Source organism: Cydia splendana, chromosome 1 (assembly GCF_910591565.1).
Source record: "Cydia splendana chromosome 1, ilCydSple1.2, whole genome shotgun sequence".
In the NCBI taxonomy this organism is placed as follows: Eukaryota; Metazoa; Arthropoda; class Insecta; order Lepidoptera; family Tortricidae; genus Cydia; species Cydia splendana.
Window position 1 is genome coordinate 17,381,469 of NC_085960.1, and position 15,115 is coordinate 17,396,583.

The window sequence follows — 15,115 nt, forward strand, 5'->3', positions numbered from 1 at the left end:
TGATAGAGAGGCAGAAATCGAACTTTCGATTGTCGTGTTTTACGGTAGGCCATGTGATTCACCTAGGGGCTGTCCATAAATTACGTCATCGATTTTTGACGATTTTTGACCCCCCCCCCCCCCCTATAATCATCCAAAAATCATGCTCCAAATGACCCCATTTCCTCCTACTTCATGCTACCGTCATCCGATGCCCAGACCCCCCCCCCCCCTAAATTGAAATGACGTAATTTATGAATAGCCCCCTAGTGACGCATGATGTGTCATTGATGATGTCAATGAGGTTTGTTTACTGTATGTGCTAGTGGTGCCACCTACGCAGAGCTTTGCCTAATATTCCCTATAGATGTAGCACCGACCGGAAAGTCTTAGGTATGTTGATGAGCTAATTTCCGGTCGGTGCTACATCTATAGTAGTATACCCTATAATGGACACGGAACCAGTAATGGGACAAAAAAACACAATTCCTCTAAAATAAGTATATAAAAGTAGTTTATAAACACTGGATATATTTTTATCATAAATAAGAGTCCTAGAGCTGATTATGTTTGAATTTTTATTAAATTCGGTTATTTTTTAAGAAATGTGCGTCAACCCAAAAGTTGTCGTGCCACTGAAAAAAATATCACAGTTAATTTATTAAATTTTAATTAATTAATACTTGATGGAAACTAGAATGTGTTTTGTTAATTGCATTTACCATGAGATAAGGTATACAACACACTATGTTGTGACTCCACAGATGTAAAAAAATAGTGGTATTTGGCCCAATCCCATTATAGGAGCTGTAAAACTGCATACCTCCTATGATGGGACAATTGACATAATGATGCTTGCCATGCCATAATTTCATGTTTTAAACAATACAGAAGTAAAATGTAGTTACGAAATATGTCAACCAGGAGGTATTCTCGGACTTAGGATAAATTAATATCGTTTCTCCAAACTTTTATTTAACTTGCCTTGTTAGTTAGTGTGGGTCAAATCTTGGTAGCTGAATTTGACCCACTTTTCGATTTCCGATTCAGTTGAAATTTTCTGTAAGTACGTAATTAAGTATGGAAATCGGATGATAATGCAACATTATGATAACATGGACTTGATCTGATAATGGAGACAGGAGGTGGCCATGGGAACTTTATCGCAATAAACCCTAACTAATTGTGTTTGGGTATATTAGAATTGTCTCGATGAATCTAATACAATAATAATTGGCTGTGGAAAGAAAAATACATTCAGCGATAAAAGCTTATACCAAAAATTGATTTTTTTGCCATAACTTATTCCCCATTTCAATATTTTATACTGATAGAGCAATGTCCATTATAGGGGGCCCATTACTGGATCCACGTCCATTACCGGGGGCCCATTACTGGAGCTTTGGTGTCCATGACTGGAGAAAAAAAGCATAGTTTTAATTTGTTAATTATGTGGAAACTCATTGCGGTATCTTTGATACAACACGCCTAAAACATGAAAGGCGGATAGGACTTTCATCTTTTAACACGCTAAGCGGAAGACCATTTACATGTACAAGGGAAATATCATAAATACTCCAAATTTCCTCTTAAATGTCCCATGACTGGTGCTGTTACTATATAGCCCCCTCCAGACTATGCGCGTGAATCGCGGGCGAAGCCGCGAATGTGGAGTCGATTTCGCTGTCTACGAAAATCGACGCCACACTCGCGTTCGCGGCTTCGCGCCGCGATTCACGCACGAGTGTGGAGGGGGCTTATTGTCAAGTAGCAGTACTGATAAATCCGCTACCGATGCTAGATGTCGACTATGAAAATAATAGTCTTTTTGGTACGTACGAAAACTGATGTATGGAGTGAGCAATCTATGTATTATTTTATCTATGGTCAAACATATTTAAAGTAGTAAAGCCCCCCCCCCCCCCCCCATTCACACTCCTACCTTGTAGTCCGCCTCATTGGGTAGGATTGTGTCTGGGGGTCGCGGACTACGTGCCGTCCTACAACACCCAAGTAGGATGCCTCATGGGTCCTACAAATCCTACAAGCCCCGCCCACCGCTGTAGTCCGCCGCGCAGGATTTTGTGTGGGTTGTCGTCCTACGTTGCGGACTGCCGTGTTTGACGTATGACAACAGCGCGCGACATTTTTTTGAAATTTATAAAGAAAATCGCTGTTTGTGGGACCAAAAATCACCCAATCACTCCAACAAACAATGGAGGAATAGGCATTGCAACAATTATTACCAATACTTAAGAAATATGACGATCTCTGGCGAATTTTTAGCAGTTTCTTTTCCCACACTCTTTTTTATTTTTATCCAATAACAAGAAAATACATAGCAGAAGAGCTATTTTCTTTTTTTTTTAATTGCACGTAACATTTTCAAGTGTAAGTAGACCGACACTTGTGAGAAACGAAGCAGTACTGATGATGGACGGCACATAGACTTATAATATATAGAGACGGTGTCTCAGCGAGCTGTCACTGTTGCCACTTTTGTTTAGTGTAATACGATTAACAATTGAGGCCCACGTTGCTGTAGCCATGTCGATAAAGTCATATCGATAAACTATCGACATTTCTTGCAATTTTAATTTTACTTCAAAGGCTTAACGATACCTAAAATTACCAAAAACGCTTTTATTCTTTATTGTGGTTATCAGATCACAATTTTATAGTCACGCCCCAGCAGGGAACCAAGGGAAAGTTCAGATATTTAATTAAAATACATGAATACGTCCTAAAATAGGTGTTCCGCAGTAATTGAATTATATTATTATATTATAATATATTCATTATCCATTAGCATTTCAATTATGTTTATGTTTAACGAAGATATTGAAGCTTCAATTAAACGCTATTTCGTTCCGCTGTGTAGCGTTTATCGATATATAACATGATTAAAATCGACTTTTCACATCCCTAAAAGAGCACACATATACGCTTTTACGCACACATACACAGCCTGGGCGCATCAAGAAAGGCAACACTTGATTTGAAGTCCACCTTGTCAACAGTATGGTTGTCCTTTTTTGACAAACGGCATTTTTAAAAGAGCGAGGAGAAAGAAATGATACTAGTTGCTGCGACGTGAAAAAGAACAGAAAACGTTGGGCCATAGACTTATAATATATAGAGACGGTGTCTCAGCGAGCTGTCACTGTTGCCACTTTTGTTTTTGTTTAGTGTACGATTAACAATGTGGCCCACCTTGCTGCAGCCATGTCGATAAAGTCATATCGATAAACTATCGACATTTCTTGCAATTTTTATTTTACTTCAAAGGTTTAACGGTACCTAAAATGAACAAAAATTCTTTATTGTGGTTATCAGATCACAATTTTATAGTCACGCCCCAGCAGGGAACCAAGGGAAAGTTCAGATATTTAATTAAAATACATAAATACCTCCTAAAATTGGTGTTCCGCAATAATTGAATTATATTATTATATTATAATATATTCATTATCCATTAGCATTTCAATTATACTGTTTATGTTTAACGAAGATATTGAAGCTTCAATTAATCGCTATTTCGTTCCGCTGTGTAGCGTTTATCGATATATAACATGATTAAAATCGACTTTTGACATCCCTAAAAGAGCACACATATACGCTTTTACGCACACATACACAGCCTGGGCGCATCAAGAAAGGCAACAGTTGATTTGAAGTCCACCTTGTCAACAGTATGGTTGTCCTTTTTTGACAAACGGCATTTTTAAAAGAGCGAGGAGAGAGAAATGATACTAGTTGCTGCGACGTGAAAGAGAACAGAAAACGTTGGGCCCTTGGGACGGCAAAACAGTACCGTGTGTGAGCTATTTCTTGCTCCGTAGTCCTGCAAGGCGTACTACAATGTAGGAGGGTGTGTCAGCTATATCCTACGCCGTAGCCCTGCGAGGCGGACTACAAGGTAGGAGTGTGAATGGGGGGCTTAACATACTATAGCACCGGACCGCGACCTTGGTGCGGTGCGGCGCATTTATCGATAGTGTGTAAGCTTCCATCGCACATAATTATTATTAATAGCGGTGCGGTGGGCATGCACGTCGTCGTCGTCGTCGTCGTCGTCCAATTTCCCTAGTGTGTAAGCTGCATCGCACCGATTGACAGCTGTCATTTTCAAATTATGTCAGTGTAATAATAATACTGGTGCGCTCCGCACATGAATCTAGGATATACCTGTGGCCTATTTTATAAAGCTACAAGTTACAATTTACAAGCGGAAGTCTCTTTCTAACTTTATGTATTAGAACGAGACTTCCGCTTGTAAATTGTAACTTTATAAAATAGGCCACTGGATCTGGCATGAGTAATGAGGGTAACTGACAGAACGGGATAGTCTTATGTATCTTTCAATAGGAGTAGCAGCGAAAGAGCTATTATTGTTTGTCCTTGTCACAGTCTCACATTTTATTTGTTCCCCACCTTTTTTTTAAACTCTAAATCATAATTAGATTCCAAAAAAAGTAAGAAAATGTTGCCACTTCAATAATTTGTTTGTAAAATAGTAAACTCCTGTTTATAAATAAATACGCTAAGATAATTTATTTATTGGTAATTTTACTCCTACGATTTAGTACTTTTATTTACTTATTTTTACATAAATACAAGACGCGCTAGTAAAAAGTGGCAACATTGTCTTACTTTTTTTGGAATCTAATTATGATTTAGAGTATAGTATGGATAATGGTGGGCAACAAATGAATTCGACCAATGACAGTGTCGCATTTGCGTATGTTTTGTCCCTCACAGAGGCAAGCGTATACCACTTCTATACGATCCTACCTTCTATGGCTCCGCACCAATTTCCCTAGTGTGTAACAGGCTGACGCAACTAGGAACAAAAAAAGATTTTGTATGGACTTCAGTGACCTAGCCATAGCCAAAAAAACAAAATAAAACGTCAGTGCTATTTATCTGTCAAGTCAACTGTAAGCCACATTGCTTTGTTGCTTGTCATGGCGGTTCGTTGGTTTTACTTACGTATTTCTTGCAATTTCTTTTTTAAAAGCCTTCGTTATTTTCCAAAACAGTCAAACGTGATAAGAACATACAGTGAGTCAATGGATTTTGTTTAAATGCCACCGAAAACAAAGTTGTTTCAGTGCGAAATATGTGGCAATTGATACGCTCGCGAAAATCGCAAAAAAGGAAGTTTATGGCGAAATTTCCATTAGATGAAGACCGGTAAGTGTTGCTTTAGATACTTTTAGCCTTATTTTGGTGTAGCAGGCTATAAACACATCGAAAATTAGATATTTAATACCCACTTTCATTGTGAACTAGTGATGTACTACAAGTATCGATATATCGATATCGACTGCAGCATAATTAGGGCGAGCGAAGCGAGCCCTATCACTATTCGACAATCTATGCATTCTTGTGGTACACTTTACGGAAAAACTACTGCACTGTTAGGTTTGAGATTTAACATAGTAATTCAAATTCATGTCTAGATGTGTTATCAAACATAAAAATATTATTTTATAAACCTAAAAAAATAAAATAAAGGAATAACACTTTGTATTACTACTAACGCCATCTGTTGGAGAAGTGATGAAATTAACATTCGTGCTAATGTTAGTAATTATTTGTTTTTCTGATAGATGGCGTTAGTAGTAAAAAAAATGGACATTCTTACACAAATTGTAAAGCCCCACAGTAAGCTCAAGACGGCTTGTGTTCTGGGTACTCACTCAAACAACGATACCTAATGTGGTGTTTTCAATTTCAATATTGTCGATGGTGCTTACGCCATTAACAACGATGAATACAAGAGTGGGTTAAAATTTTGGATTCTGACCCACCGCGCTTCGCTCGGATTGATTCACAATTTAGCAATTAAACGTTTCTGTGAATACTGGAACGGAACATTCAATCTTGCTGTATTTTCACTGATGAGCACTTAGGAGAGTACGAGTGTGGTTTGAGAAGTAGCTTGGTTCGATAGAAATTCAGGATCTGGTTTTAGCTGGCAGAAGAATAAAATAATGAGAATTATATGAAGCCATAAGCATCTCAACTGAGTGAGTTCTTCACATTTTTCATAAGGCTTGGTTTCATAAAAAGTACACAACATTCCTCAACTCATTTGTTTTCAGGTCGAACCAAGTTACTTATCAAACCGCCCTAGTAGCACCCAAGATAGAGCTGATGCTGAATCCTGGCAGTATTTAGTGCTACAGCTCGGATTTAGTGCAACATAGACGTACGCTGTTTTGGACATCCGACTCGTAATGATGATCACTTGGTAGAGCAGTACCCAAGATACCTGATGCTGAATTCTGGGAGTACCTTGTGGAGCTCAGGTTTTATACAACATAGGCACACGCTGTTTTGGTCATCCGACTCGTCTTGATGAGTACTTAGGAAAGTAGTACCCAAGATAGAGCTGATGCTGAACCCTGGCTGTACCTAGTGGAACTCAGGTTTGGTGGAACATAGGCACACGCTGTTTTAGTCATTCGACACGTCTTGATGAGCACTTGGGAGAGCAGTACCCAAGATAGAGCTGATGCTGAACCCTGGCTGTACCTAGTGGAACTCTGGTTTGGTGCAATGTAAGCACACGCTGTTTTGGTCATCCGACACGTCTTAATGAGCACTTGGAAGAGCAGTTCCCACGATAGAGCTGATGCTGAACCCTGGCTGTACCTAGTGGTTCTCAAGTTTGGTGCAACATAGACATACGCTGTTTTAGACATCTGACTCATCATGATGATCTCTTGGTACAGCAGTACCCAATATAGAGCTGATGCTGAACCCTGGCTGTACCTAGTGGTACTCAGGTTTGGTGCAACATAGACATACGCTGTTTTAGACATCCGACTCGTCATGATGACCTCTTGGTACAGCAGTACCCAAGATAGAGCTGATGCTGAACCCTGGCAGTACCTAGTGGAACTCAGGTTTGGCGCAATATAGGCACACGCTGTTCTGGTCACCCAACTCGTCTTGATGAGCACTTAGGAGAGTAGTATCCAAGATAGAGCTGATGCTGAACCCTGGCAGTACCTAGTGGAACTCAGGTTTGGCGCAATATACGCACACGCTGTTCTGGTCAGCCAACACGTCTTGATGAGCACTTAGAAGAGTAGTATCCAAGATAGAGCTGTTGCTGAACCCTGGCAGTATCTATTGGAACTCAGGTTTGGTGCAACATAGGCACACGCTGTTTTGGTCATCCGACTCATCTTGATGAGCACTTAGGAGAGTAGTACCTAAGATAGAGCTGATGCTGAACCTTGGCAGTACCTATTGGAAATCAAGTTTGTTGCAACATAGGCAAACGCTGTTTTGGTCATTTCACTCGTCTTGATGAGCACTTAGGAGAGCAAATTATGTGTGTGTTTATATGCGGAGCAGCGTGATTACCGCCAGTAAGTGTCCAGACGGGATAGTTTTTCGCTCAATTGTGTGGTGTGGACGCAAAAATAAATTCAAGGACATTGGCTCGCTGACCCAAATTATGTAGGAAAGCCAGTTGGCTTCCTTACAAAAAGTACTGGGCGACCGTGTAGGATGTAATAAGCGCTTATGAAATTGTATATTACGTGTGGATGATATTGGCAATTTGATTTTGTCGTCTGGACAAGTTTTTAATGGACAAAGTAAAAGCTGTAACAGACAGGCGTACCGGACAGCGACCGGGGTCCGTTTAGTATATTTCTTTCTTGTTCTCATTTATAGCATTACGTACCCACTCGATCGAACATGGAACAAGCGTCGGACTGGATCAAAGTCGCGGTCCGGTACGTTTAGGTAGAAAAACTCCGCGAGCCCTTACAAAGCTCTGCTTTTTGCTAGTTTTATTTCAATGTAAATAAAATAAAATGAGTGAATTTCCTGGTATACAACATGACTATAATTATTTCTCCGAATATTTTTAGTGGAAAATTATTTATCATCTGTGCATTAATGGAATGGACATTATATTATCTATTGTTGGAATCTAGTAATAGGGGATATTACTGCAATGTTCTGCCGCCAGAGTGCAGTACTACCGACTCCAGTAAATTCATAGACTAACTTATACATACTCTCCCTTAACTGTTTTTTGACAAGTTTTCACAGACAATAAATTATTATGACATTGATGCATCAAGGCGGTTTCTTAACAAGGTCCTAAGTACTGCTAAACGCGAAAATCGAAATTTAGTTATCTGCCTTTTTATCGCTCGAATATGCAAGAGTGATAGAGAGGATAACGAAATTTCGGTTTTCTTGTTTCGCGGTAGAGCTCCAGATTGTGACAGATAGTGGTAGTGGCGCTACCTACGCAGAGTTTTGCGTGATATTCTCTAAAATTTAAGATATTAACCTAAAATATAAGAAAAAGTATGTGTCTCTGTTTTAATTATTAAATGTTTTCAGATGCAGGCAGTGGCGCAAATAAGTTATAAAGGAAGACTTAATTTTATTATTCAAGAATATTATATATAGAAAAAAAATCATTTAATCAGGTGAACACACATTGTCCTCTGTTACCTGTGGACCGTCGAACCGTCGGGATGTATTTTAAATTAATTATATTAAAAAATTAAAAAAAAATCATTTTACATATTTTTATTTTAAATAAAAAATCGTGTTCACATTTAAGTCCAACCATGTATTAGTCCACTAAAAGTCCACACTATATATAACATACGACTTAAATGTGGACTCGATTCTAACCTGATTTTTAGTACGAAATTTGTTGACAGGGGCCCATGTTTCAACCCTCCCCAATTTATCGATATCGATAAAATACGCAAGCGTGTGGCATACTACACTATTTAAGTCTGTTATGTTGGTACCACGGACCTAGAGAGTAAACCGGACAGAGTACATTAGCCAAAAAGTGTGTCCACATGAGAAGTCAAGGTGGGCCGTTGCATCTCTTTCTAATTAGGGTGACCATAAGTCATATGTATGTGGCATATTAGGATAACATTGAATATATAGTTTGGCCAGGATCTTTTCTTATTCGTGCATAGTTATAGAGAATCATACTGTATTTTCGCTGTACTAGTATTATGGCCTGAAAAGGGATGGATATAGTTTTTTTTCTCTTCTGTAAAACGCTTCACACAACCTTAGGCACTTAATTTAGTTGTTCTAAAAGCTGTTGCTAATAGGCGCACTGGACCACGAACATGGTGGATCGTCAGGAATGTGGTCCGCCGTAACGTCTGTCAAGAACACGGGTATGAGTGAGAGAGATAGAGAGACAGATATGGTGACAGAACCAGAGGGTCTACCGCGAACCAAGTTCGACGTGTTGCCTCTCTGTCACACTTACGTACGAATTTACAAGTGCGACAGAGAGACAAAATGTCGAAAGTGGTTTGGGGTAGGCCCTCAGGGCAGTGGGGGATTTACAGTATTTGCCGTCCTAGGCCCCAGGCCCTGTAGCAAGCCCTAGACGCCCCTTTCTCAGCACCCATCATATAGACTGCCACCCTAGGCCCGGGCCTACTCGGCCTTAGAGCAAATCCGCCACTGCCTCAGGGTCGCGTGGATCCGCTACGCCCGTTTGGTATAGTTTTTAACTAGGACGCTTATCACTGGAGCATAAATTAAATAAAAAAAATAAATATCATTTATTATCAGGCGACTAAGGCCCATAGATACATACCTTACAAACTAACATACGTACAATAGTAAAAATCTTACAAGCTAAAAATTATTTCGGCGTCACCGAAAACCATAAACACCGAAGTTCGCAAATTGCGAGCATCTTTCTCTGTCACTGTAATTACTCCTTTATAGGAGTAAAAGAGAAAGATGCCCGTAATTTGCGAACTTCGGTGTTCACGGTGGTAGGCCATCTGTGCGAAAAGAGAAGAGTCGTGAAATGTAAAGAAACTAGTGATGTGCCGTTCCCAGTAAATTTTCCAAAGAGGGTAAGCCCTCATACGCACGAGCGCTTTTTCAACGCGCGTTAAAAAAAGCGCGTTAGAATGAAACAAATGGAAACATGTGTATTTGTTCACACGATGGTGGTGGCGCTTTTTATCAAGCCTTGTTTTTTTTTTTCCACTTCAAGCGTTGGTCGTTAAATCGAATTTAGCGTGTGAACGGATTCAACCCCTTTTGTAACGCGCGTTGAAAAAGCGCTCGTGCTTATGAGGACTAAATTCCCAGTAACGTTTCTGGTATCGTCCTAAAAGTCAGTAAATTACGATAAACTTCTATTTTTCTTTTATTATCTATGTGTTTTTTTATTATTATAACAATTTATAAATGTGTCTGTAATGTTTAAGGACTTTGGATTTCAATTTTTGCAATTATTTATTCTGTATTGGCTCTCATTTCACCAATTTAAACATGCCGAAATAAATACATACCTATTTATGAAAACGTACGTTTAAGTACGTAATAAGAATTGTGTAAAACCATAAAGGAAGTGGTAAAACTGGTTCTCATCGTGCCGACATCATGGTCACCCTAATGAGTTTGACAATGTCTAACTTGTATTTTTATCGTAAAATGTAATAATTGTGGCTTCCTTGTGAAACGATATTACACAATTAGAAATTATTTCACTCCCACAACCTTTAACGCACCATTTCTTCACCATTTTTAAGAAATTTTGCATTCACGTGTTTTGTAAATATGTCATCAGGTTAGGGATACCAATTAATATTCAAACTTACTACTACAATGTCTACCATATCAAAATTAGTGTTTTTTATTGTTGTGCACATGCTTGGTTAAATCAGTTAATAATATTGACATCATAATTATTTACAAATTTCCTAAAAGATATCAGAACCGTACTCTGAATATAGCACTTAAATAATATAAGAAGGTATTTAATTTTAGTAGTATATTGATATAAATACTACCACAATGGTATATTTTTAACATTGGCAACATGTGCGAGTGAGACACCGCGGCCCACCTTTGCTATCTCAAGTGGACCGTTTTCTCTGTACTGGTACGAACGTCTTTCTGGCTCTGTGATAAGGTTCAATTTAGTATGGCAAAAAAAGTGACAGTTCACTCCTTCTTATAACTCCATGGTTGGTACTATTGTTCTTTGACAGTTCTTTGTCATACATGTTGGTAATGATTGGAACACCAAACATACACACAGACTAATCAAATCGCTAGTATGGAAGTCCCGTCTCTTAAAACGTAGTGATTATATTCTCTTTGAGCTAGGATCGCACCGTTCTGACGGTTCGGTGCGATAGTGTGGAAGCCCACGCCAGTACGAGCTATTCCTAGAATCGCTCCAAGGTCGCGGTGCGGTGCGATAGTCTGTTATGGCCTAAAGATGGTCAAGCTAATCTTCACAGTAGAAAAAGGCGCGAAATTCAAATTTTCTATGAGACGATATCCCTTCGCGCCTACATTTTTCAAATTTGCCGCCTTTTTCTACTGGCAAGATCTGCTTGACCATCTATATTTTATTTATTTATTTATAAAAAAAAAATGCTCTCCCATGAATCTAGTATATAGGCGGCACATTTGAAAAATGTAGGCGCGAAGGGATATCGTCTCATAGAAAATTTTAATTTCCCGCCTTTTTCTACTGACAAGATTTGCTTGACCATCTATATGTGCTCTCCGCATTATATCTGCCAGTAGAAAATGGTGCGAAAATAAAAATAGGAAGTCAACTCTTTGCACCTACATTTTTAATTCCGCCTTTTTCTACAGACAAGGTCGCTGCGTCAGAGTATACCTATTTTTCCCTCTGCAGAAAGCGTCTGAAGAAAATGTGAATATTATATGCCCTTTACTTTAGGATCATGGATCAAAAAGTGCATCATGGATATACGGTATCGGTGAGGTTTGTACAACCCCTTATTAAACGAGTTCCTCTGATAAATCGAATTAATAGCCTTTAAGCACAGACCAACCCCTAGACCGAGCTTATAGGACGACTCGCGGTCACCGCCCGTATGGTGTATAGGTCAAATATAAGATTGTTCGCGCGCCGCTCCGATCAGTTGCGCCCAAGGTTACGACCTGTTAGCAGTGTGCACGAGTCTAAGAAAATAAATCGTAAACTATTGAATTCATTGGGAAATCATGGGATATTGCAGCGTAATATGGTGTGGCAAGTCATCTAAGACATCTACTTACGAAACAGATGGAATAACATCCCACGGGAAAGTCAAATTCATTATTTCATTGAATAATGTATCTTGTCCGCGGGGTTCATTTTATACTGGTCACTAAGCAGAGGCGAAGTATGTCCGTCCCTTTTCGTCAACTTGAAAATGCAATGCGCTATCCCTTTCCCTTTCAACTAGTGATGTGACGATGATGGTTTTTCAGTTGCGGAAACTTCGTGCTTCGTCATACCGTATTGTACCATTTTAGACATAATATATAGGTAACATGTTGTGTAAGTTTTTTTAGAATCCTCTAGGCCAGCGGAGCAGTTAGGCCGCATGTCACGAGATGGACCTGATGATGAACTTCAAAGAAGTACCTACGAGGGAACTCGGTGTTGGTTTGTGATAGACATATGTTGTATGGGTTTTTTAGAATCCTCTAGGTGAGCAGTTAGGTCTCATGTCACGAGATGGACCTGATGATGAACTCCAAAGAAGTGCGAGGGAACTCGGTGTTGGTTTGTGATAGACATATGTTGTATGGGTTTTTTGGAATCCTCTAGGTGAGCAGTTAGGCCGCATGTCACGAGATGGACCTGATGATGAACTTCAAAGAAGTACCTACGAGGGAACTCGGTGTTGGTTTGTGATAGACATATGTTGTATGGGTTTTTTAGAATCCTCTAGGTGAGCAGTTAGGTCTCATGTCACGAGGTGGACCTGATGATGAACTTCAAAGAAGTGCGAGGGAACTCGGTGTTGGTTTGTGATAGACATATGTTGTATGGGTTTTTTAGAATCCTCTAGGTGAGCAGTTAGGCCGCATGTCACGAGATGGACCTGATGATGAACTTCAAAGAAGTACCTACGAGGGAACTCGGTGTTGGTTTGTGATAGACATATGTTGTATGGGTTTTTTAGAATCCTCTAGGTGAGCAGTTAGGTCTCATGTCACGAGATGGACCTGATGATTAACTCCAAAGAAGTGCGAGGGAACTCGGTGTTGGTTTGTGATAGACATATGTTGTATGGGTTTTTTAGAATCCTCTAGGTGAGCAGTTAGGTCTCATGTCACGAGATGGGCCTGATGATGAACTTCAAAGAAGTGCGAGGGAACTCGGTGTTGGTTTGTGATAGACATATGTTGTATGGGTTTTTAGAATCCTCTAGGTGAGCAGTTAGGTCTCATGTCACGAGATGGACCTGATGATGAACTTCAAAGAAGTGCGAGGGAACTCGGTGTTGGTTTGTGATAGACATATGTTGTATGGGTTTTTTGGAATCCTCTAGGTGAGCAGGTAGGTCTCATGTCACGAGATGGACCTGATGATGAACTTCAAAGAAGTGCGAGAGAAGTCAGAGTTGATTTGTAATAGGCATATGTTATTGGTCCATTTGAATATGTTTTCAATACAACCTTCTATGACCTTAATAAAACGGACAAAAGAAAATAATTGTATGAGATTTTGGCGACACTTTTTTCGCGTATCGAAAGAGATTGCGATTCTGAGTAGAAATAATATAAAAATTCTAAACTTTAAAATTCATGTTCTGGGTACTTTAAACAGAAATGCCCTAATATATTAAGTAAAAATTTCAGGTACATTGTTAAATTACTTAATGAAATATTAAATTAATCAATATAATTATTAAGTAAGTTTACTCTAAGTATACTAAATTGGTAACAATTTTACCACAATAAATTTCGGTGTCACTGGTAGCAGTACCCACTACCTGTAATGAACATGTCCCATCCCTACGCTTACACGTGTCAGCGCGCCATGTTTGAAACGACCAATCGCAACGCCGTGAGCACCCCTCCCGCACCTCACAGTTTGGTGATTTGCGTCGGGAACAAAATGGCCAATATTAGGTTTCTAGAGGCGGTGTTCTGTGCCTTTAAGAGTCTTTAATAGGGTCTGTGCGGAAAGAGAAGAGTCGTAGAATGTATGGGCTCCCCTACATTTCACGATTTTCACGACTCTTCTCTTTCCGCACAGACTCTACAAACGGATGTGTTTAGTAGTGTCCGACCGAAACATGTTTTTTTGCCGAAACCGAAACCGAAACCGAATGTTCGGCTTTGGCTCTAGTTTCGGCCGAAACCGAAACCGAAACCGAAACTTTTGTAGACTTGTTAAAATCGTTGAAAAAATGACATAAAACCGCTTTTACGCACTATATTATGGGGCTGTCAACACTGTTTTTTAAGAAAATTACTAGAGTTAGACCAAGATAATTCTGCAACGATTTTGATAACACACGCAGTGCAAGTGTTATTTTAAACGACAAAACTTCTATGAAATGATGACGTATAAATAACATTTGCACTAGTTGCACTGCGTATGCTATCAAAATCATTGCAGAATTTTCTTGGTCTAACTCTATTCATTCACCAGTCAAGCTAACATGTAGATACAGGGTCAACCAAAAAAACAACTAAAAACGCGAGCGCAGCGAGCGCGAAATTTTTTGTTAACAATATCGCAAGGCCGAGTACCGATCTAAAAGTCCTCCGACCTGGGTCTAAAAGTCCGAAGTGCCCCAATGAGGCGAACATTCATGCGAAGAAACCGTGCTGCAGGTTTCAGGATAAGTATTTGAGCACAGACTCCAACTAATGTCCATTATATTAAAAGGCGAGACCGCAGGCCGAGCATGGCGCAGCGAGGCCAAAGGCGAAGCTGAAGTAGAGGACATGTGGAACACAAACCAATGGTAAATTGAGGTAAGTGAGGCTAAGGTCGGCATTCGTATGAAAAACTGTACTGGGGACACTTAAGGTTTTTTTCTTCGTTTTAATCAATAGTCAGCTGTTTAGCCTCGCAAAATATTAACTATTGAGAAAATCAACTTTGCAGCACAAGTTGAGCGTAGCCTTTAGCCTCGCTTAAAATTTGCCATTAGAGGTAGATAGGAAAATGACTGAATAAGTGAGTGAATAAGAGCGAAAAAGACATCGTTCCATTAGGGCCGAGCTGATACTCGGCCAACGCTTGAAGATTGAAATTAAAAACGAAAACTTATTTCCCTGTACTGAACAACAGAACATGCTGTATGCAGAATTTGATATA